This window comes from Thalassophryne amazonica, chromosome 6, assembly GCF_902500255.1.
Source record: "Thalassophryne amazonica chromosome 6, fThaAma1.1, whole genome shotgun sequence".
Taxonomy (NCBI): domain Eukaryota; kingdom Metazoa; phylum Chordata; class Actinopteri; order Batrachoidiformes; family Batrachoididae; genus Thalassophryne; species Thalassophryne amazonica.
In genome coordinates this window covers 33,798,168-33,822,847 of record NC_047108.1, presented here as the reverse complement: position 1 = coordinate 33,822,847, position 24,680 = coordinate 33,798,168, and the positions used below count along the sequence as shown (strand labels likewise).

Below are 24,680 nucleotides of genomic sequence, written 5' to 3'. Positions count from 1 at the left end.
TGCAAGTCGGACTCTCTAACCAGAAGTCTAAAACCCAGAGCTCTGGCCTTGTGACCAGAGAATTCTTTTAAGCTGTTGGGAGTGAGGTTTACTAACTACATATGCACAGCGACACCTGCTGGCCGCCGTTCCATAAACTCAATTAAAATGAGTGAATGGAATGTTCTGAGAATACATCACCAACACTTAAATGCCCCAAAACTTTAAATGCACTTAAAGGAACTGAGTTGTTATGACAACAATTCATTTTTGAGTTAGTTTAATTAATGGAAATGAGTGACTATAACTTTTTCAAAGTTTGAGTTGCATTAACTTAATTATTGTATTAAAATGGAGTGTTCGGTTTAACAGTGGTCAAGATTCATCATGATAAAGCTGGCGTGGAGTCTTCATGGACAGTCATGGTCAAAATTGTGGATTGATTTGGGTTTTGACAAAAGTATACACTCTAATAAGTTCTGTTGTACTGTTATGGATTTACATTTCAGAGATGTTTTGTTGTTCACTGGTAATACTCCTGAATTTATCTTCCTTCCCCATGAGACAGGTCGTTGGCAGTGGTTGCTGTTGCTCTTTGCTCCTCCTCCGCCTCCTCCTTCTCACCGTAGCATGTGTTTGTTTTAGTTGGCCGGTGACTCCCTGTAAGCCATGCACAGTTTAACTCACATCTACCCTTAGGCAGACATGACCTTTCTGCCTTTAAAACCCGAGCACTGGTCTGGATTGTAAGGGGCTCCCTGCCACTTAGTCCTCCAGTCCTGAGGGGAGTTTCCGCCATCAAGCCCCCATGTTACTCATTCATCTATCTATCCGGCCATACATTCATCAATGTCGCAATCTCATCCATCTTTATGTCTGCTGACAAACCGGCCGCCCTCAGGGCTCCCACTCGAGCTGCTTGACTCCCAGAATGCAGCAGGCCCTGTACTCGCTCTCCATAAACAAACACAGAGCCACTCCAGGCGCACGGCGCCTCTCAAATGACAAACAGCTCCTTGATTTGCAGTGAAGGGAAAAAGAAAATGGATGTGGAAGTTTGTCACATAATTTGACTCAGAAGAGACTGAAAGGTTTTTTTTGTTTTGTTTGCGAGAGCAGGAACCTGTTGACCTCAGGAAGCCCTAACCGGCTTTTTCTAACGTGTCCTTGGTGGGTCAACACATATGGGTTTCCTTTTTAGTTATTATTCTGTCACAGGACTGTCGTTGTATTCGCAGTGTTCTTCTCTGAGTCACGTTCCATCGTGTTACCGCGCTTTGATTGGCCGCTTCAGGAAGGAAGCGCTGCGTCAGCCTTGCACTTCCTGTTTCCTGTTGTGTCCAGCAACAATCCAAAGTCAAGCCTCCCCTTTCCCCAAAACCTAGTTTGCTTTTCACATATTTAGCTGTGTTGTGGGGGAATAATGGCGTTGGTGAGTGCAACGCAGAGAAGCTGAAGTTGCTGTGAAGGCGCGCCGCTGCTGGCCTCCTGTTGGGTGGTGTACACTGGAATGCTTCTTGATTATAGAGGCGGCTCACTGTGTAAGGCCATCATCTCCACAGGCCTGACCACGAGGCATTGCAGCCGCCACTGCAGCGCCAAAAAGAGGCTAGACCGTCTCTGTTCACTTGCCATGTGGCATTTGGGCTATTCTCATTTTTCTCTCAGCACCTGAGTGGCATGGCATTCTGCTGGCCTTCTGCTCAGTGGAGAATAGAGTTAGCTGGGAGGCTTTTTACTTAGGAATGGGAGGGGAGAAGGGAGGGGTGGAAGGAATTTCGGGATTACGAGGAGGTAAGGCTGTGAATTGGGGTTTGGGGCAGCAGCTGTTCCTTCTTCTCAAAGGAAGGGTTCGCCTGCTCTGGCTCTTTTCTTTCTGCCTTTTTTCTTCAGTCCTCAGCAGGATACAGTATTCCTTTTTCTTTCTTGGACCTTCTGTTGCTTCATCTCTTCTGCCTCACCCGTCTCCTGCTTAGCTTGTGTTAATGAGTAGCTGTGGCTGTTTGTCAAACAGCTGGTGAAGATGCAAGATGCTGCCTTCAGGGGATGACTGAGGAACACACTGGACAAATGTTACACAATAAATTCTTCTCACTTTGAGAAGTTTTTCTGTTGCCCACTGTTATCTCATTTTTAAAGGACCATAGCCACCATTCTCTATGTTTGAGTCAGATATACACAATTTGCATACAGGCTACATTATTAACAACCATTTTTTAAAATGGAGTGGGTATACGCCCAACCGTTGGTTCAGTAAAGTAAATATGTGAGCATATACGCCCAACCACAACTGACCAATGAGCGCGCTTGTAAGCTCACTTCCGGTTTCAACACGGGAGGGAAAAAAGATGGATATTTTTTCGCCGGCTGCAGGAGAGTTCGCACCCCGCGGAGGGGCTGTGATCTAAAGCGGTTCTGTTTGGCTCATCACACCCAGGGAACTGTGTCAAACTAACATCATCTTACAGCCAACAAGCAGCATTTTGTTAAAAAACTGTTTCGTCGTTGTTAACAGCCATTAAAATGCTTATGGAGTTTGTCTGTTTTGATCCATTGCGGTGTTTTCGCAGTAATTAAACATGACGCTGTTAACTCATTGAGTGCCAGCCATTTTCATAGTTTGCCAAGATTTCTTCAGCATTTGAGTGTTTTTTCAAGACCCATAGAAAATTGAATTCTATGTCCATGTCAACAACAAACATACCACAAGAAAAGAAAAGAGAAGAAAAGAAATTGGCTCGATGACGCGTCTTTGGTGCGGGGTGTTACTATCGGAAAAGACGCGTTTTAGAGTCAATGGCATCGAGTGAGTTAAATGTGTCAAACTTTCGCCACAATAAAAAGTGGTGTAAAAAACGTAGTTTAGATGCACAAAATGTGTCAAATACACGATCACAGTTGGGCAAATATGATAAGACATTATATTTATCTGCCCAACGGTTGTGCATGTAATGTTCAATGTATGAATTATCTGCCCAACTGTTGGGCAGATAAGGTTAGACATTATATTTATTTGCCCAACGGTTGTCAATCAATTCAATCAATTTTATTTATATAGCGCCAAATCACAACAAACAGTTGCTTTAGCAAAAAGGAAAGGAAAGTTTTAAGCCTAATCTTAAAAGTAGAGAGGGTGTCTGTCTCCCTGATCTGAAGTGGGAGCTGGTTCCACAGGAGAGGAGCCTGAAAGCTGAAGGCTCTGCCTCCCATTCTACTCTTACAAACCCTAGGAACTACAAGTAAGCCTGCAGTCTGAGAGCAAAGCGCTCTATTGGGGTGATATGGTACTATGAGGTCCCTAAGATAAGATGGGACCTAATTATTCAAAACCTTATAAGTAAGAAGAAGAATTTTAAATTCTATTCTAGAATTAACAGGAAGCCAATGAAGAGAGGCCAATATGGGTGAGATATGCTCTCTCCTTCTAGTCCCCGTTAGTACTCTAGCTGCAGCATTTTGAATTAACTGAAGGCTTTTCAGGGAACTTTTAGGACAACCTGATAATAATGAATTACAGTAGTCCAGCCTAGAGGAAATAAATGCATGAATTAGTTTTTCAGCATCACTCTGAGACAAGACCTTTCTAATTTTAGAGATATTGCATAAATGCAAAAAAAGCAGTCCTACATATTTGTTTAATATGCGCATTGAATGACATATCCTGATCAAAATTACTCCAAGATTTCTCACAGTATTACTAGAGGTCAGGGTAATGCCATCCAGAGTAAGGATCTGGTTAGACACCATGTTTCTAAGATTTGTGGGGCCAAGTACAATAACTTCAGTTTTATCTGAGTTTAAAAGCAGGAAATTAGAGGTCATCCATGTCTTTATGTCTGTAAGACAGTCCTGCAGTTTAGCTAATTGGTGTGTGTCCTCTGGCTTCATGGATAGATAAAGCTGGGTATCATCTGCGTAACAATGAAAATTTAAGCAATGCTGTCTAATAATACTGCCTAAGGGAAGCATGTATAAATTGAATAAAATTGGTCCTAGCACAGAACCTTGTGGAACTCCATAATTAACCTTAGTCTGTGAAGAAGATTCCCCATTTACATGAACAAATTGTAATCTATTAGATAAATATGATTCAAACCACCGCAGCGCAGTGCCTTTAATACCTATGGCATGCTCTAATCTCTGTAATAAAATTTTATGGTCAACAGTATCAAAAGCAGCACTGAGGTCTAACAGAACAAGCACAGAGATGAGTCCACTGTCTGAGGCCATAAGAAGATCATTTGTAACCTTCACAAATGCTGTTTCTGTACTATGATGAATTCTAAAACCTGACTGAAACTCTTCAGATAGACCATTCCTGTGCAGATGATCAGTTAGCTGTTTTACAACTACCCTTTCAAGAATTTTTGAGAGAAAAGGAAGGTTGGAGATTGGCCTATAATTAGCTAAGATAGCTGGGTCAAGTGATGGCTTTTTAAGTAATGGTTTAATTACTGCCACCTTAAAAGCCTGTGGTACATAGCCAACTAATAAAGATAGATTCATCATATTTAAGATCGAAGCATTAAATAATGGTAGGGCTTCCTTGAGCAGCCTGGTAGGAATGGGGTCTAATAGACATGTTGATGGTTTGGATGAAGTAACTAATGAAAATAACTCAGACAGAACAATCGGAGAGAAAGAGACTAACCAAATACCGGCATCACTGAAAGCAGCCAAAGATAACGATACGTCTTTGGGATGGTTATGAGTAATTTTTTCTCTAATAGTTAAAATTTTATTAGCAAAGAAAGTCATGAAGTCATTACTAGTTAAAGTTAAAGGAATACTCGGCTCAATAGAGCTCTGACTCTTTGTCAGCCTGGCTACAGTGCTGAAAAGAAACCTGGGGTTGTTCTTATTTTCTTCAATTAGTGATGAGTAGTAAGATGTCCTAGCTTTAAGGGAGGGCTTTTTTATAGAGCAACAGACTCTTTTTCCAGGCTAAGTGAAGATCTTCTAAATTAGTGAGACGCCATTTCCTCTCCAACTTACGGGTTATCTGCTTTAAGCTGCGAGTTTGTGAGTTATACCACGGAGTCAGGCACTTCTGATTTAAAGCTCTCTTTTTCAGAGGAGCTACAGCATCCAAAGTTGTCTTCAATGAGGATGTAAAACTATTGACGAGATACTCTATCTCACTTACAGAGTTTAGGTAGCTACTCTGCACTGTGTTGGTATATGGCATTAGAGAACATAAAGAAGGAATCATATCCTTAAACCTAGTTACAGTGCTTTCTGAAAGACTTCTAGTGTAATGAAACTTATTCCCCACTGCTGGGTAGTCCATCAGAGTAAATGTAAATGTTATTAAGAAATGATCAGACAGAAGGGGGTTTTCAGGGAATACTGTTAAGTCTTCAATTTCCATACCATAAGTCAGAACAAGATCTAAGATATGATTAAAGTGGTGGGTGGACTCATTTACATTTTGAGCAAAGCCAGTTGAGTCTAATAATAGATTAAATGCAGTGTTGAGGCTGTCATTCTCAGCATCTCTGTGGATGTTAAAATCGCCCACTATAATTATCTTATCTGAGCTAAGCACTAAGTCAGACAAAAGGTCTGAAAATTCACAGAGAAACTCACAGTAACGACCAGGAGGACGATAGATAATAACAAATAAAACTGGTTTTTGGGACTTCCAATTTGGATGGACAAGACTAAGAGTCAAGCTTTCAAATGAATTAAAGCTCTGTCTGGGTTTTTGATTAATTAATAAGCTGGAATGGAAGATTGCTGCTAATCCTCCGCCTCGGCCCGTGCTACGAGCATTCTGGCAGTTAGTGTGACTCGGGCGTGTTGACTCATTTAAACTAACATATTCATCCTGCTGTAACCAGGTTTCTGTAAGGCAGAATAAATCAATGTGTTGATCAATTATTATATCATTTACTAACAGGGACTTAGAAGAGAGAGACCTAATGTTTAATAGACCACATTTAAGTGTTTTAGTCTGTGGTGCAGTTGAAGGTGCTATATTATTTTTTTCTTTTTGAATTTTTATGCTTAAATAGATTTTTGCTGGTTATTGGTGGTCTGGGAGCAGGCACCGTCTCTACAGGGATGGGGTAATTAGGGGATGGCAGGGGGAGAGAAGCTGCAGAGAGGTGTGTAAGACTACAACTCTGCTTCCTGGTCCCAACCCTGGATAGTCACGGTTTGGAGGATTTAAGAAAATTGGCCAGATTTCTAGAAATGAGAGCTGCTCCATCCAAAGTGGGATGGATGCCGTCTCTCCTAACAAGACCAGGTTTTCCCCAGTAGCTTTGCCAATTATCTATGAAGCCCACCTCATTTTTTGGACACCACTCAGACAGACAGCAATTCAAGGAGAACATGCGGCTAAACATGGCACTCCCGGTCCGATTGGGGAGGGGCCCAGAGAAAACTACAGAGTCCGACATTGTTTTTGCAAAGTTACACACCGATTCAATGTTAATTTTAGTGACCTCCGATTAGCGTAACCAGGTGTCATTACTGCCAACGTGAATTACAATCTTACCAAATTTACGCTTAGCCTTAGCCAGCAGTTTCAAATTTCTTTCAATGTCGCCTGCTCTGGCCCCCGGAAGACAATTGACTATGGTTGCTGGTGTCGCTAACTTCACATTTCGCAAAACAGAGTCGCCAATAACCAGAGTTTGATCCTCGGCGGGTGTGTCGTCGAGTGGGGAAAAACGGTTAGAAATGTGAACGGGTTGGTGGTGTACACGGGGCTTCTGTTTAGAACTACGCTTCCTCCTCACAGTCACCCAGTCGGCCTGCTTTCCCGGCTGCTCTGGATCTGCCAGAGGGAAACTAACGGCGGCTAAGCTAGCTTGGTCCGCACCGACTACAGGGGCCTGGCTAGCTGTAGAATTTTCCACGGTGCGGAGCCGAGTCTCCAATTCTCCCAGCCTGGCCTCCAAAGCTACGAATAAGCTACACTTATTACAAGTACCATTACTGCTAAAGGAGGCCGAGGAATAACTAAACATTTCACACCCAGAGCAGAAAAGTGCAGGAGAGACAGGAGAAGCTGCCATGCTAAACCGGCTAAGAGCTAGTAGCTGTGCTAAGCTAGCAGATTCCTAAAAACACACAAAGTGAATAATGTGTAAATAATTTAGAGGTGATTCAGCAGAGGGAGTGCTTTAGTTAAGGCACGTGAAGATTACACTGTGAAACAAGTTGTTATCTAGTTAACTAGATCAATCTAACTGCGCAGATTAAACAGCTAACAGATACAGCAAAACACTGCTGTGCTCCGGAACAGGAAGTGATACAATACCGCAGTGAGAGCCAACCACCAGTAGAGGCAAGCAAGAGCTCGAAAGCTGTGCATGTAATGTTCAATGTATGAATTATCTGCCCAACGGTTGGGCAAATAAGGTAAGACATTATATTTATTTGCCCAACGGTTGTGCGTGTAATGTTCAATGTATGACTTATCTGCCCAACGGTTCGGCATATAGCCTTTGCCTTTTTAAAAACAATATAACTGAAAAGAATGAGTTAAAACTACTTTTTTCCAAGTTCCACTGACTGGAGTTCATTCTAGAGCATCGTTAAAATCAACTACTAGGGTGTTGCCCATGGGGATCCATGGGCTCTTGATTGGGTAGTGTTTATAAAATAGGTAGCCAAAATGTTTCAAGGGTGGTAATAAATTATGCAAAGTTTCTATAATGAGTTGGAATGTGTATGAGTCCAGAATGTTTTAGAACCTTAGACCTCAACAGTTTTTAGAAGAAGAACTCAACCCTTTTATTTCCTGTTAGTTACATAATTTTTAATGTTAAGTTATTGTCTTAATGTATTCATAAATGTTTTAGGTTCTTGTTATAGTCACACCATTATTATTATTATTATTATTATTATTATTATTACTTCTATTTTGTCAATTTGATTTTTAAATAGACCACAATGGAAATAAGTGTTTTCACGTTCTTGTGTCATCCACGTATTTTAATGTATTTACAATTATATTATGTACTTACATTGAACTTATTAAATAAAATCATGCACGCACGCAACAACAACAAAAGAATAAAAATAAAAAGTCAGAAATACAAATTAAAACATTCACAGAACAAAACATAAGTGTCTGTGAAAGTATTTAATATATACATACAAGCATTGGTCCATTGGTTTGTACATACTACCCACCCATTACTGTAGTACATATGAGCAGTGGGTGAATGAGTAGTATGGACAGAATTTGGATGTGCTACACTGCCACTATTTTACCTGTTCTTTGACTCTGATATTTGTAGACGACACCTATTCACTTGCCCACATTTGCCCTGAAAATGTCTGTTTTTCAACCGCAGACCTTTTTTTTCCTGACGTATATTTGTTCAATGCCATGGCCTTTTTGACACTAAGCTACTATTTTCATGTATGTCCACTGTCTTCTTTTCCTGGGAGGATCTTCTTCTGTAACCAGGCTCCAGCTGCATCATGGGTTAGTGTAGTGTAGTCCATTTTTACACTTTACAAGTAGTAAATCATGTGGGTACCATTTTGATAAAAAAAAAAAAATGCATACTAAGTATTTGGATACCCTCCTGATTGTTCTGCTTTTTGCCGAGTGTGCGTGTGTGGGGGCGTAGCTAGTGTTACTCAAGGTTTATAGGCACATTTTTGTTTTTCTTCCAAGGTCTGCACACTTCTAGCTCAAAGGTTTTGAAGAATAGTCCAAATGGCCTTGGCTCAAAGCTCCACCTCACAATTCTGTTGAAGGAAGGTTTGGGCTTTAAGCAGAATGAGAAAGGTGGATGATGACATTGTTTAAAGCTGTTTTGTTTATTTGAGTGGACTTTTAAAAAAAAAGATGCTATAAATAATTTAGTGCCAGAAGAAGTTGCAGTAGCTCCATCATCTTAGGATCAAAACACCAGCTTTCCTATTCACCTACTCCTCCCCACTGAGGAACAGGGGTGTAGGCAGAAATCATAAAATGGGTGGGACCAGAAAAAATCAGACGGGCCCAACCTTTGGGGTTGTAGGTAAGGTGTAGGTATTATAATACACAGTTTGAAAAAGTATGCCTCGTTTGGACATCGCAAGCAACGTTATCACTTAACCTACAGCACTGGCAAAGTGAGCACACAGACGCGACACGTCAGACACAAGTACTCTTCATGGATAATGCAAGCTGCAGTGCAGCGCCACACACACACACACACACACACACACACACACACACACACACACACACACACACACACACACACACACACACACACACACACACACACACACACACACACACACACACACACACACATTCAGTGCAAGTCTGATAGCCTACTTGGCTCGGCCTAAACCCAAAACGTCAATAGGTCTTTAAATAAGGCATTGTTTCAAACATGAATTCCAAGTTTAATGATGAACACATCTCAGCCAACTGCACAGATGCTGTGTGCACAGTTACACAGACGCAAAGTGTCAGACACAAGCACTCCATGGACAATGCAAGCAGCAACGCAACGCTTAGTCACGTAAAGTCCTTTAAAATAAAAATTAAAAATATATCCGCAACATGAAAACAGGTTGGCTCGGCGGCCAAATTATGAAATTGATAAACAATGGAAACCATGGCTCAGCGGCCAAATTAAAAACCATCAGACCAGACACCAACATGATTCGTGGCAGTTGCAGTATAATATTAACAATTAGGCCTATTTAGAAGAAAAAGTAATCTCACACTTATATTTGATGATTCTTTTTAATGCTACAGCAGGAGACTACGGGTTTTTGTTGTTGAACTCTCTTATCACGTCATCATAGTCCAACGATTCAGTCAGTTCTCTTTCAAGGGAAAGCACGGAGAGTGCATTCAGTCTGTGAGTCAACATGGATGTTCTGGTGGACGTTTTAATCCGATTAACAGTAGAAAACAGCCGTTCAACGGCGCATGTTGTTATTGGCACTGTGATGAGGGCCGGCAGAAGACTATTTATTTGAGGAAAAATGTGCTCCCTCGTTTATCGCGGGAGTTACGTTAAAAAATAACCCGCGATAAACGAAATCCACGAAGTAGTCAGCGCTATTTTTTACAATTATTATAGATGTTTTAAGGCTGTAAAACACCTCACTACACACTTTCGCAAACAGGCATTAACATTTTCTCACTTTTCTCTCTTGTGTAAACACTCTCTTTTTTCTACTGGGTGAGAAGATTATAAACAGACACACGCAGAACACAATGCGCAGCTCTCCCTTCACTCACTGCCTCCAGAGGTACGGATGCGGGACCCGCAAAGAATCCAAGTCCTCTCTCGGTGGTCACGGAGCTCTGCGGCTGCGGTCAACATCCGGATCAAAACAGTGAGCGTAGTCTCTGGACCTGTTGCCAGATGTGGCGCAATTCCGCACAGCAGACAGCAGGGCGGCGGTTCGATTGGCCCGCTGCAGCATTTACTGGGCCCGAAAGCGCATCGGAGGCAGTGAGAGCAATCGCGGTGATGCCGACCGGTGCCACGGCTGGCCCACCTGATAAGGACGCAGAACACAATGCGGCATTAAAAAAAAAAAAATGCAAAATTGCTCTAAAAAAAATCTGAGAAACTGCGAGGCTGCGAAAGGTGAACCGCGTTATAGCGAGGGATCACTGTACTCTGAAAATGAATTAATAAAAATCACAGAAGATGAACCAAAATTTATTAATTGTCGCTCAGTGCTAATGCAATACCATATCATAGGAATGCAATGAGGCAACAACAGGTGACTGTCGAGTGTTGACACAGCCTTCTCATTGGATGGGGCGGGCCTGGCTGACAAGTGGGCGGGCCCAGGCCCATCCAAGCCCACCCTTGGCTACGCGTAAGCTGAGGAGAAAGAAAACACAGGACAGAGGTGATGGTCTAGTGGTTAAAGGGTTGGGCTTGAAACCAGAGGATCCTCAGTTCAAATCCCATCTTGACCTTGGGCAAGGACCTTAATCCCCTAGTTGCTCCCAGTGTGTAGTGAGTACCTTGTATGGGAGCACCTTCACACCGGGGTGAATGTGAGGCATTATTGTAAAAGCGCTTTGAGTGCCTGATGCAGATGGAAAAGCGCTATATAAATGCAGTCCATTTATTTACAGCATTTACTTTTACAGCATGAGCTCAATTTTGAGCTCCATGACTGTGAATACTTATGTACATGTGGTTTCTTATTTTTTTTTATTTTTAATAAAGAAATAAAGTTAAAAAACAATGTTTTTTATGTTGTCATTATGGGGTGTTGTGAGCAGAATTTTGAGGGAAAAAAAAATTAATTTACTCTATTTTGGAATAAGGCTGTATCATAAAATGTGGAAAAAGTGAAGCGCTGTGAATACTTTCTGGACGCACAGTATATAAACACCAGAAAACCTTTAATTACAACACATGCAGAGAGAGTTATGTTTCAATCCCTGTGCAGGATGTTATTATGCCACTAAAGCTTTACACTGAATTTATGGTGGCTGGAAAATTGCTTAAAATTTAATTTATAGTACCTTTAACAAACCTCAACAATCCATTTTATTTATTACTTTAATTGTGTGATTTTATTAATTTATTTTTTCATTTTTACTTTATTTTTTTACATAGCTGTTCCCATGTCCGAATATTTTTTCAGAATTAATAGTGCATTGGTTTGAAGGAGCAGTGCAGTGTCATATAGCACATTATTTTGATGTGTTCATTGCTGCCATAAAGGTTTGACACAATAGGAACACGTACAGCTGCAACATAATCACGTTGGGAAATAGAACACAGGGAAAAAGACCAGATATGAATCTGAATCATCTCAAAGTCAAATTGATTAAACAGGAGTGGTGATATGAAATACTTTTCTCATGCCTCCAGGCTGCCATTGGTTTCTGTTCATTCAGGAATTAAAATAAACTTGTTAATACTTGAAACCTTTGTTGGATACGTACTCTGTCACAGTGAGTAACTTTCTTAATGTAATCATGTTGGAAAACAGTTTTGCAAAATCAAACTTGAAACAGTCTTTGTTGCATAACTGTTCTTCTCTGTTCAAGTTCCACATATTAGTGTGAGGCAGCTGAAATTCCTGAACCATAGCATGTGAATGCATCACCAGGAAATCTTTTCATATAGTCACTCTGCATTATATTGCTTTTACCAAACCTCTGAAATGACATGTAATGCTGGCGAATGAATTGTATGCTATGATGGATTAACGACTCATAGGAGAGATGTGTATATATTAGGAATGTCAATCTCATCACTGACAATGATTGTATACACATCTCGATACACAACCAGCGATACGATACATGTTGCGATACATGACGATACTGATGATACGATGCGACGTGATTCACCCCCGTTCCTGATTTGATTTGATAGATATATTTATACCATGGTCAGTGAGGATTCCATGTCTAACTGGCGTGCATTATTTTCGTGTAGACGCACACGTAGTTCGGCGAGTTAAGTCACTGTTCTAATCACTCCGCTCTGGTGGTCATCATAGCAACGCGCAAATCAGTTGGCGCAGGTCAGCTGTATTTTGACAGGTGAATGACAGAAACACGATAAAACATGGATTTCCAAGTGAATTTTAATATTTTTGGCCAAAATCAAACGTTTGAGGAATTGAAAGAGAAGGAGAGCAAACGAGAAGAACAACAAAAGCAACAGCATAAAGATCAAGATTGTAGACGGGAAAGAAGAAGAGAACGGTTGCCGCTGACACTGCCTCCAGTGTTACCGTTGCGGGGTACGGATGTGGGACCCGCAGAGAATCCAAGTCATTAAAAAGATACAAACCTCTCTCTGTGGCCACGGAGCTCTGCGGCTGCGGTATACTGAGACCCTGCGGCTCTGCGGATTTTTCTGCAAGAAGTCTATCCTTGCAGGCTGCCGGAGCACTCCGCATCAAAACAGCGTACGTAGTCTCTGGACCTGTTGCCAGAGTCGGCCGCAGTTCCACACAGCAAAGAGGGGGGCGGTGTGAGTGGCAAATAACTTGAGACTGACATAAAATAGTCCCAAATACTTACGCATTTTTATCAAGTTCTGTTAACTTAAATATTTGTGTGTTAGCTCACTGTGTGGGACCATGGTATAAGCAGATTGAACAATGAGAAGTTGTACATTATACGGTTTGAATGCACTTCGCTGAGTAACACCACTTCGCTTCGCGTCGTGGTGTTTTAGACTCTGCGTCTTGCATTCAAACCGTATAATGCACAGCTTCTCGTTGTTTAATCCTTATATATATATATATACGTGTATATATATATATATATATATATATATATATGTGTATATATATATATATATATATATATATATATACACAGTGTTGGGCACAGATAATCAAAAAATTAACTTCGATAACAGATAATCAGATAACTGAAAAGTTATCTTTGATAAAGATAAACCACCCAAAAATGTATCAGAAGTTATAGATAATCCATAACCAATAAATTCCAATATTGGCTCTGGTACATTTGCAATTACTAAGAAGCTGAAATTGAGGTAACATGATCGCTTTTGAAAACATCAAAAGACCTAAAGAACGAGCCAGCATTTCTATGTTAAACCATGCTGCTCCCTGTAGAAAGCTGCACAGAAGAATCCTGAGAGCACACACAAAATGAGCTCTTTACTAATCATAATGCTCCGGTCAGGCGGAAGTCTTGAAAAATAAAGTCATACTAACTTATGGTTTTGTGAAAATACTGATAGAATAACTCCATTAATGTCAATTCTGTCATTTGTACAAAGTTAAAATATAACATATATCTTTTAATGTTGAATAATGCACTAATTCTGAGGTTTTGTAACAAACACAGACTGCAAAGCATTCTGGGTAAAAGTGCCCTGCTAAACTCTGATTGGTTCAGTCATTCATTATGTAAACCAAAACGTTAATGTGACGTGTGTTGGTTTAAAGATAAATGTGCTTTTGTAAAATATTCCATTTTTATTTGCTGAAGTGTCATTGCAAAATGTTTTGCATGTGGAGAGAATGTTTGATGATGTGCGCACGTTTTATGATGGTGTAAAACGTGCACTCAATATTAGTAAGTAAGTAAGTAAATTTATTTATATAGTGCCTTTCACAGACATAAGTCACAAAGCACTTCACAGGTTAAAATGCAATAATAAAAACTTAGATAAAACAAAGGACAAGGTTAACAATTGGTCAGTTCTGAAAAGCCTTATCTTGACACATAAATGTTGGCTTTACACTGTGCGTGTTTTGGCCATTTTTCAGATGATTTTTCATTTGTGCGAGAATTTTTTGGACCGAGTTTCAGGTTAATCGTGCGTCCTGCATCGTGTAATGGAGTAACAAGCTTTAACATCTGACGACCACCTCCTGCTGCTGAAGAGCTACAAAGCATCCAACCGCAGAGCTGTCTTGTAATGTTTTTTTTTTTGATGTTGTTGTTGTTTTTAAACTTAATTTGTAAAAAAAAAAAAAAAAAAAAAAAAGCCATTTGCAAAGCCAAAAAGTTGATTTGACCACCATCTGACATAACTGGGTCAAAATAAATAGAACACTGCCATCTACTGGTGCCCAGACGCTTATTACCTGGGGCGAATACTGCCATGAACACTACTGGCCAGTAGATGGCAGTAGAGACCTTGAAAACTTGCCAAACAAAATTCCAGATAATCCGTCTGCTACATTTAAGATGCATGGAATTTAACAAATGCAAATACACTAACGTCTATAAACCCAGAGAATATATTCACGAGAGTTTTAGGCACTAGAGTTTAATGCTGTTGTCTATGGAGCCTGAACAGAGTGTCTGAAATGCATTTGTCCTGTCGTGAACGTCTGAGATTACCTTATGCTACCCATAATGCACTGCTGCCGGGCACATCATGTGCTCACAAAACCTTAAAAATTAACAAATTACTTTAAAATGAAAACATATATCTGATATTTTCACTTTATAAAACTTCAGACATGACAATAATTTTAAATAACTTGTCCAAAATGAGTAGGTTGAAATTTGAACCATAAGTTAAAAATGTATGCCTCTGGATGACTTGGGTGATATTGCGGTTATATCAGTATGGTATTAAAGGAAATTTTTTTTTTTTTTTTTTTTGCATCACCGGTTTTCCTTTGCTTACAGAGGATTGAGTAGTTTTTTTCTGAAAAAAAGCTCTCTTCTGTTTGCAAAGGGTAGAACGATATATCTACTAGAAAACTTTTAACAGGTAGGTCTCAACTGCTTTTAAGTTTTCAAAATGTTTTTCACTGTTTAGCTTGGTTTATTACGTTATCGGTCTAAAAGTTATTGGTCGGCAAATCATCGGAAGATAATTAGTCCGATGATGGTTTTTAAAGTTATCTAAAAAGATAATCCTATAATGAAAACGTTATCTTCGATAATTATCTGTTATCGGATTATCGGAAGTGTGCCCACCACTATAGATAGATAGATAGAGTGAGAGAACTTGTCAGTAACTGTACCAAACAAATTCCTTTTATTCAAATGATCATAATGCAGTTATGAATTAAATCTAAAATTCTCCACTGTAAGCACATCTTGATTGTTTCATTTCAACAAATGATTGGCTTAAACATGCAAATGAGCTGGTTTTGTTTTTAAAAATGTGCCATGTTTTTTCCTCTTTTCATAGTCGTAATGTGATTCACTGTAGAGATGGATGAAGCTGAACGGAGTCCAAGTGAAACATTGATTGGATAAATCCCTGATGTTAGGACCTAAATGGAGCAAGAGCCGTTGTTTTAGTGTGCGGTCACTTGTGGCTCTGGAATGAAGTGGATCCATGCAAACCGCAGGGAGCCAAAGACTGAAGCTTTATCTCTGAGAGAATCTGATATTGGCGTGTCCTTGGCTCACTCTCCGGGTTTTAACTTGCAATCAGACTGTGAAAGTTTGTCTTTGATTTGATGTTGCATTTCTTCTCATAGGTTGTTGGCCTGCATGTCGGTGACTCTTTTTCTCTGAATGCTTCATTTGCTTCTTCCATCACATGATCATGATACTTGGAATGGTCTCTCTCTCTCTCTCTCTCTGTCTCTCTCTCTCTCTCTCCAGCAGGCATCTTATCTCATAACCACACGAATTAGAGCTCATCTCTCTGGCATGATCACACACATTTGACCTTTCAAAATTGCTTAGCATTAACTCAGAACCTAACTGAGCTGCAGTGTTTAACCAAAAATAAAACAAATAAAACAAGCAATTTGTCCTTTACGTTTTCTTTTTTTTTTTAAATACTGATGTGCTTTCTTTGAGGTCAAGGTTGTGTTTCAGGAAAACATCCTTCCATAGTGACATCTCAGAAACTCTGTTATCAATGTGGGTCCAGATGCATGCGGTGAGATTGGTCACAAGTATGAAAATATTCATCATCTTGACCTTTTTAAAGTCAGAGTTTATGGAAAATGTCCAGATAAGCAGTTTTTTGAGGTTTATCATTTCCTTTCTTTTTCCGGTTTGAAGTGTTCTGTTGTATTGTCTTTTAGGCCACGTTTGCTTCTAATCTTATGCCTTTGGGATGGATTTCCACATACTCTGCATTCTGTCTGTGGTCTGTTGCATGTGTGATATGTGTACGCAGCTGACAGACACCACTCAAATCAATGCTACCTTTTCCTGCGGCTCCGCATCGCTACGTCTCAGTTGCATCCCAGTTACAGAACTATGTACCGCAACTAATAAGGATGCAGAACTGTCAGACCAGATGCATGTGGAAACCAGAATAGAGAAATAGGAATGATGAGCAGAAAACACAGTGATTACAGGAGAAGCAATAACAGACGTGGGGGAGAACCGTGGAACAAAAGAGAAGGAACAGACAGAAACTTAAACACACAGTGATCGTGTGTGGTTCATGTACGTGAGGCTTGGACAGTGACAGTCAGAACTGAAGGAGACACCATCTAATGTTAAAGGATTATTAATCGACTGTGAGATCTGTATCAGACTGATGTGTTGTCAGTACGGACCGAGTGTCAGCGATATCCCCGTACAGACCGAGCAAGTGAGGTTAATAATTTGTTTATTATACGGCTATTATATATATAAACCCACAAACTTACAGTATCGCCCGAATATGAAAGCTGCTGATGGCTCATGGTCCGACCTGTTTGCTTCACCTCCATGAAGAACTTGCTAACAGATGGGCCGGTGTCGCAGACCGAACGGTCCCCCTAAAAATCCATCCCCCCTGATGACACGGTTCATGGATTAACACCTCGTTTCTGCTTCAAACTGCACTCCAGTCATCATCTATCTCACTGACAGATATCTGAAGCTTTTCTACAACAATCCTTTCCACATAAATTCAGCATTATTTCATCAAGGCAGAAGTGACCAGAGTGCTGCGGCTAAACAAGTTACTAGCTGATGTGTTCACTGCGCATCAGACATTTCAAAGCGTCACAGAATTTCACCTCGATTCTGCTTAAAACTGACTTTAGAATGATTTAAGAGGTTTTACCTTTATCATCTGATAGTTAATAATCCCATTCATCCATTTGATTGCTTTGGGTGAAGAGACTCCGTCTCAGACGTGCTGCTGTGGTCCGAAATGACACGTGCAGATGCAAAAGGCGGACCGATTTTTAGGGGCGGACTGTTCGGTCTGTGACGCCTGTCGTTAGTTGGTAAGCTTTCCAATTTATGTGTTTTTTCAGATGCTGTTTAGATATTTATGGAGCACATTCATGTCTAACTTTGTTTTTGTAATCATGATTTTGGCTTCCTGGTTTGTAATGAAAATACACGTTGTGGACCGATTGTCATGGAAACCGGTCCTGATATGGGAAAATATCCAACCAGTTATCAGCCAATCAGCAAACACGCGTCGCAGGTCGGTGTAACAAAAGCCGCAAACAGCTTGTTAATTTTTTGCTTTTTAAAATATAGTTTAAACCAGCATGTCGAGCAGGTAGCTCAGTGTCTGTGTTCTTGGACAAAACACTTCATCCACATTGTCCCAGTCCACCCACCTGGAACGAGGTACTGGCCTTGGCTCTGGACTGGTGAGTCACCCAGGAGGACTCGAAGAGTCTCATGTGCTTCATGCTAAAGTATCTGGAAGTAAACACAGGTACCAAGGGGCCTTGTGGCCTGTGGACCTGCTTCTTCTGCTCATCTCAAATCAGTGTTCCAGTACAGCATTAAACACATTTCAAAGCAGCTCAAATCTGGATGCAAACTCAGTTTAGGTCATTTAAAACAGTTTAGATATAGAATGAATTAAAACTATTAAAGTGACTTTAACATATTTTACCATTAGAGCAGCACAGTGGATTAGTGGTTAGCACTGTTACCTCACAGCAAGAAGGTCATGGGATCGATTCCCACCTATGGCCTTTCTGTGTGGAGTTTGCATGTTCTCCCTGTGTCTGCATGGGTTCTCTCCGGGTGCTCTGGCTGCCTCCCACATCCAAACACATGCAGGTTAGGTGGACTGGAATCTTTAAATTGTCTGTAGGTGTGCGTGCGGGTGTGAATGTCTATATGTGGCCCTGTGACAGACTGGCATCCTGTCCAGGGTGTACCCCACTTAACGCCCTATTACTGCTGGGATAGGCTCCAGCCCCCTGTGACCCTTCACTGGAATAAGGGTTTGAAGATGAGTGATAAGTGAGTATTTTACCATTAGGATAATGGGATAATGGTAAAATGGTCAAAGAGGTTTAACCGTTATTATCAAAGAACACAAAAAGGAGAAAGTAGAATCAATCAACAAATTTTTTCTTGCTATAAAAAAATGTAAATCATACTTTAGTGTCACTCGGGTGGTCGATTAATTGACTAGTAGCTTTGGGTCTTGTGTTGGTGTGTATGTGTAGTAATAAGCTGGAGTGACATCAGAGGACTTAACCTCTCTTCTGATGTCAGATCCAGCCATGCATGTATGTATATTTTGTGCATACGTAGGGGCACGGGTGTATGTGTGCAGTGTACACATGTACATGTGTGCAGATGAATGTGTGATGGTGTGCAGACATGAGAGGCAGTCGCTGGAATGCTCCTGTGTAGGCGGTGTGTGTGTGTGTGTGTGTGTGTGTGTGTGTTGGGGGGTGCTCTCCTCCATGGCGCCATCTCTCAGAAATTTCACACCATATTAAGTTCATATTTCAGCACCGCTACGCACAGCTGGATCCTGTACCTGCTTTTCTTTACTCAAAAGCTTCAGAACTGGATGTGTTAAATCTGCTGTCATCTAATATAAGTGATATAGTTTCACAAGTCTGCATGAGTGAAAACGGATGCTCTGCTTTTGGCTCCATTGCTTCTAAGGCTGTGGTCACACAAGGGCTTGGTCAAGCAGTCCCTTGGAAGGGGCAGAGCTTGATGCTTTATCACATAGTGACATCTTGGGGATTTCAGCTATTGTGTTTTAAGTATTGTGTTAATAATCACACACAGAAATCTAACATTAGAAATGTAATGTTAAACTATTTAATTAGATATAGCTTAACGCAACCCCATCAGCGCATGTCATGAACTTGGACACAATCATGCAGGACACAATTGCAAGACTTTCCAAGGTGAATAGTGTGAGAAAAAGAGTGTAATACAAAGCCAAACGGAGGTCGGTACACAGGAAGGCAGGCAATAAACAGCAGCAGTACCCAAATCATGAGACAAGAAATGAGGTAAAAAAAAACAGGCAAAGGTTCAAAAACACAGTGAGGCAAAACAAGGACTATTACAAAGGCTGGGGCAACGACACAAAGGGACGACAAACTGGCAAAGACATGAGGAATACAGAGGGCTTAAATAATGCAGGTGGTGATGGAGGACAATGAGGGACAGGTGTGAGGGAACATTCAGGAATGGGGTGTGGCAAACAGATGGAAAGACACACCCAGACACAAAGCCCAGACATAAGACAAGAGCATACAGTGAACATGAACACAAACCAAAAACAAGCAATACAAAAACCAAACATGAACACAGTCCCGCATGACACAGATGCAGGATTGGCTTTTTAAAGTGAGTCAGCAGGTTTGTTTTTTAGAATGCTACAAGTACAGGCTAACTAGCTAAGTTAGCATGGAAAACCAATATAGCAGAACTAGATGCAAGGCCTTGGAATAGTAGGCTTTTACATAGGCATATGGAAAGCCTATGTATGCACCCCATAAAATGCAGTGAAGGGATAGATCAGGGGTGGGCAACTTGTTCCAGAAAGGGACAAGAGGGTGCAGGTTTTCTTTGCAGCCACTGACTCCAACAGGTGATTTCACTCATTAACTGATTCCAGCTGCTCAAAGTGAGATTAATCAGTAAAATCACCTGGTGGAGTCAGTGGCTGCAAAGAAAACCTGCACCCTCTTGGCCCTTTCTGGAACAAGTTGCCCACCCCTGGGATGGATGGATGGATGGATGGATGGATGGATGGATGGATGGATGGATGGATGGATGGATGGATAGATGGATAGATAGATAGATAGATAGATAGATAGATAGATAGATAGATAGATAGATAGATAGATAGATAGATAGATAGATAGATAGATAGATAGATAGATAGATAGATAGATTGATTGATTAGTGAAAATTTTGACCTATTGTGACCCACAAAGTGGGTTGGATTGTAATCTGTGCAGATAGGGGCTAATATGCATCTTTTACTTTAATTTTACAAATTACTTTGTTTTTTATTTCATTACTGCATCTTGAAGTAAATATGTTCTGCTTCATTGTGGATTGGGCTGTACAGTGACTCTGATACCAGGTTAAAATTACAGGTTGAATTTAAAGTATAATGTAGGTTGTCTTCTGTTTTGAGGCTGAGTGATTTCACTGACTTGAGCAGGCAGCAGGTGTGCACATTGGTGTGCAGTAACTGTGCCCCAGAGGAGAGTAGGGAGATTAGATGTACGGCAATTCAGCCGAATATACGGTGGCACCAAGCTGAGGTGTACAGCACCGCTCATTGCACCATGCATCCATTTTATTTGTACAGATGGCATTGTTACAGATGACTTTGTTATTATTTCATCAGTGCCTCTTGTAATAAATAATGTCTGCTTGAATGGCGAATGGGCAGCTCAATTATTTTGATGATGCCAGGGTACAATCTAGAGAATGAAAATACAATGCAGATTGTGTTATTTGTGACGTGAATGTAACAATCAGTATGTGTGCAGTTCAAAGACTCGCTGACCTCTTTAAATCTCCTCTGCAAATATCAATTCCATGGATGGCACGCCACGCACTTCAGAAGAACATATTTTTCAGATGGTGACAGATACATTTTAGCTTAGTAACATGTTGTTGCACCTCAGGTATTAGTGTATATGTGCACAGTACCATTATGAGCCACATGGAGCTGCTCTCAATGTCGTGTGTAATTGGCAGTGATCTGGGCCTCACGTGCAAATGTATCAAAAGTGACATGAGTGTGGAAATGTGCAGTGCGTCACGCAAAAATCCTGGCTAGCGTACGCAGGTTTCTACATGTAGAGGTGATGCACCCACATGTTTGCAATTATATGGTTGGATATAAAAGCATGTGCAAAGTGATGCATAAAATGACACTAACAATGGCTGTGTTAGCGTTGTTAAAGCGCCTTTGCAAATGGTGCAATCTGACATGAGCGTGTACTCAGGGAACGCGAGGATTTACTTGGAAATGATGATAATTGGCTCATAAACCCATTTTGATTACCAAGGCCACTGATATTGGAGTTGCGCACAGAACTGTGGCCGGTGCAGAGCGCAAAACGGCGAGGAGCCAGGGGTTGTCTGTGCCCACACAGGTGCTGACCACACTGGGTGACCTGGCATCAGGGGCATTCCAGTGTGAGCTGGATGATCGGCCAGGCATGTGTCAGTCAACCTTGCACCGAGCCACCAGCTGTGTTGAACGCAATCATCTGAATCTCATCCAGGTACATTCCAACATTACAGCGCATTTTGCATCAAGAGCCGGTTTCCCGAATGTAATCAGAGCTATTAACTGCACACATATTCCTATGAAGGTGCCAGCAAATCATGAGTTTGTTTTTGTTAATAGGAAACATTTTCATTCCATCAATGTTCAAATTATGTGTGATGCGCAAATGCGCATCAGGCGTGGTGTGTGATGGGGGGGGGGGGGGGGGGTGCTTGGTGGCTAAATAAGTTATCCTTGTAAATGTTCCAAACGAAAACCAGCGTGGATACATTTGGGCATGTGCACATTCAAACTTTTTTTTTGTATTACTATTAATATGTTTTGTTTTTCGTGATGGTGGAACTCGAGAGCCTCAGCCCCCAACTGTCTTCAGTATTTGTGAATAAAAGTGTGGTGTAATGTTAATGTCACACACTATCAGCCACCATGCACCTAATACCTTTTTACTTCAATGCGTGCGCGCAGCTTAGTTCAGCATTTACATGCAAATGTACTTATTTAATTTCCATTTTACATTACAGCAAGCTGAGAGAACAGCAAAGCAATCAAACCACAGCTTTTGTTGTTTTTGCACATTGTTTCTTAAAGTTGTTTAATTTTTACACAACACACAGACGATGGCGGGTGTCATCAAACACACAACACTTTACACTTATGGTGCCATCAGTGCGACACAACCAAACTATTTGAGTACATTTGCATATTCAGATAGAGGCGTGGCCAGGGAGGAGTTTGGTGCGTCTGCACGTGTACTTGATTACACGTTCAGTGGGATGTACAAACCAAATGTGTGTGGATTCATGCCTACGCATACATCTGGATATATTTGTGCTTATGCCTGATTTAGGGTGTTGGCGTATGCCAACATTTAGTAGAAAGTCAACGCAAGTCTTTGTACATGAGGTTCCTGGTGATTACAAGTTTGTGTGACAGACAACTGTTGACTGCTGCCTCCAGTTGGGAATCAGTATGTCAATCAGGCCCAAAAATTGGTAATGGGAACCTGGCTTAAGGTACAAAGTGAACAGGGTCTGTACTAGGCAACAACTGTTTTCACACAAAAATTTGACATTGTTGACATTCTAAAATTCAAATAACACAGTCACAAGTTTACCTGCAGAAGGGATTTGAATGGATGAAGCAGACCATTTTTTTCCCTTCATTTCCATAATCTAGATCTGATTTACCAACAAGGCCACCACTTTTACATGACATTAAATTAAAGTGCGTCTAAGGTCAGCAGCAAGTGGCTTGTTGTTCTGTTTCCTACAGCATATTTATGGGTATTCCTCTACTGCCGTATGTGTTTCTACACTCTAAAAATATGAGAAATGGAAGCGACAAAGTCAAGAGGGCGCACACAGTACAATGTAAATAAAGAGTTTGTTACAATCTACAACAGGTTGAGAAGCTGTCAAGGACCATGAAGCTATCAGCAATCAGAGGGAATACAGTAGAAATGGCAAGCAAATGCCGAAATGCCTACATTTTTTTTAATCTCCATGGCTTCCACAATATTCCTTTTTAAATGATGTACACAGACTAGTGCCACCTACTGGCATGGAGGGTTTTTGCATGAGCAGAACATACATACTAGATGGCCATTTGCTATGTAGTCTTACCTGTTTTTTGGGTCACTGTCTGGACAGCTGTGAACTCACAAATGATTAGAGTTTCCACGGCGTGTCAGATCCTTTACTTTCTCTTGGTGAGACTGTGACTACGTTTACATGCCATTAATATTCAGGTTAAGGTCAATATTCCGGTTTCTGAATCATTAGGAATAACCCATTTACATGCTTAAGCAGACAGAGTTACTCCTGTATACATGGTCATTGGTATCATTTGGAATATCCCCATCTAAACAGCGACGCACGTCTTCCAAAACTGCAAATCCTGCTTCGTGTAAAACCCCTCACTACACACTTTTCTCAAACAGGCATGAACATTTTCTCATTTTTCTCTCCTGTGGGCTGCCTCCGCATCAAAACAGTGAGTGTAGTCTCTGGACCTGTTGCCAGATTTGGTGCAGCTCTGCACAGCAGAGGGGGGCGGTGTGAGTGGCCCGCTACGGCGTTTACTGAGCCCGCAGACTCAATAAGCGCATCGTAGACAGAGCAATCGCGGTGATGCCGATGCCGGTGCCGCGACCGGCCCGCCTGGTAAGGACGCAGAACACAATGCGCTGTTTATCTCTGCTTCTGTGGTGACCTGATATTCGGGTTAGAAAAGGAGTAGCCCAGGGGTCTTATTCGGGTTTTTAAAAACCGGAATATGAGCATATTCGGGTTTTTGCAGGTGTTTACATGGCCGTGCGCAACTGGGTTATTGCTAGTATTCCGGTTATGAAAGGGTTATGAAAGGGTTATTGGCTGCGTGTAAACGTAGTCTATGTGTCTGTTAGAAGAATTATGTAACAACATTTATGGGTAAGGTAAGAACCATGGGTTAGTATTCTCATGACTGACCACCCAGGGGTGAGTTACATGTCTCTACATGGAAGTCATCCGTGAAATTTGTGATTGGACAATGGGCACTGATGTTTATTTGCATGTCAAAGTTCACAGGTGCTGTGCAATGAGCTCCTCGCCTTGATCAAGCACATATATTACTCTCTTTTTAAATTTCTGTTGAATTGAGTACTGGCTTAATGTGGTGGAATGTAGGATGACTGGTTGTGTTTGTTGAGAGACAGATTTTAAGAAAGTAGGGGGGTGGGGGTAATGGGGGGTGGGAGTACCGGCTCTGCAGGGAGTCACATTTTTGTGATGGTTGATTTGAGCAGCACTTAGCTGGGCAGTTATTTTTTTTTTTTTTTGTATTGTGCAGAACCTTCCCTCTCATATCTCTGTC

At 41.1% G+C, this 24,680-nt stretch overlaps 1 protein-coding gene across 1 annotated transcript in view; it reads left to right on the top strand.

Annotated features, from left to right (window-relative positions):
* epha2b (eph receptor A2 b) overlaps positions 1-24,680 on the top strand; it is an 85,931-nt gene that overhangs the window by 29,507 nt on the left and 31,744 nt on the right. The gene's annotated exons all lie outside the window — the stretch shown is intronic.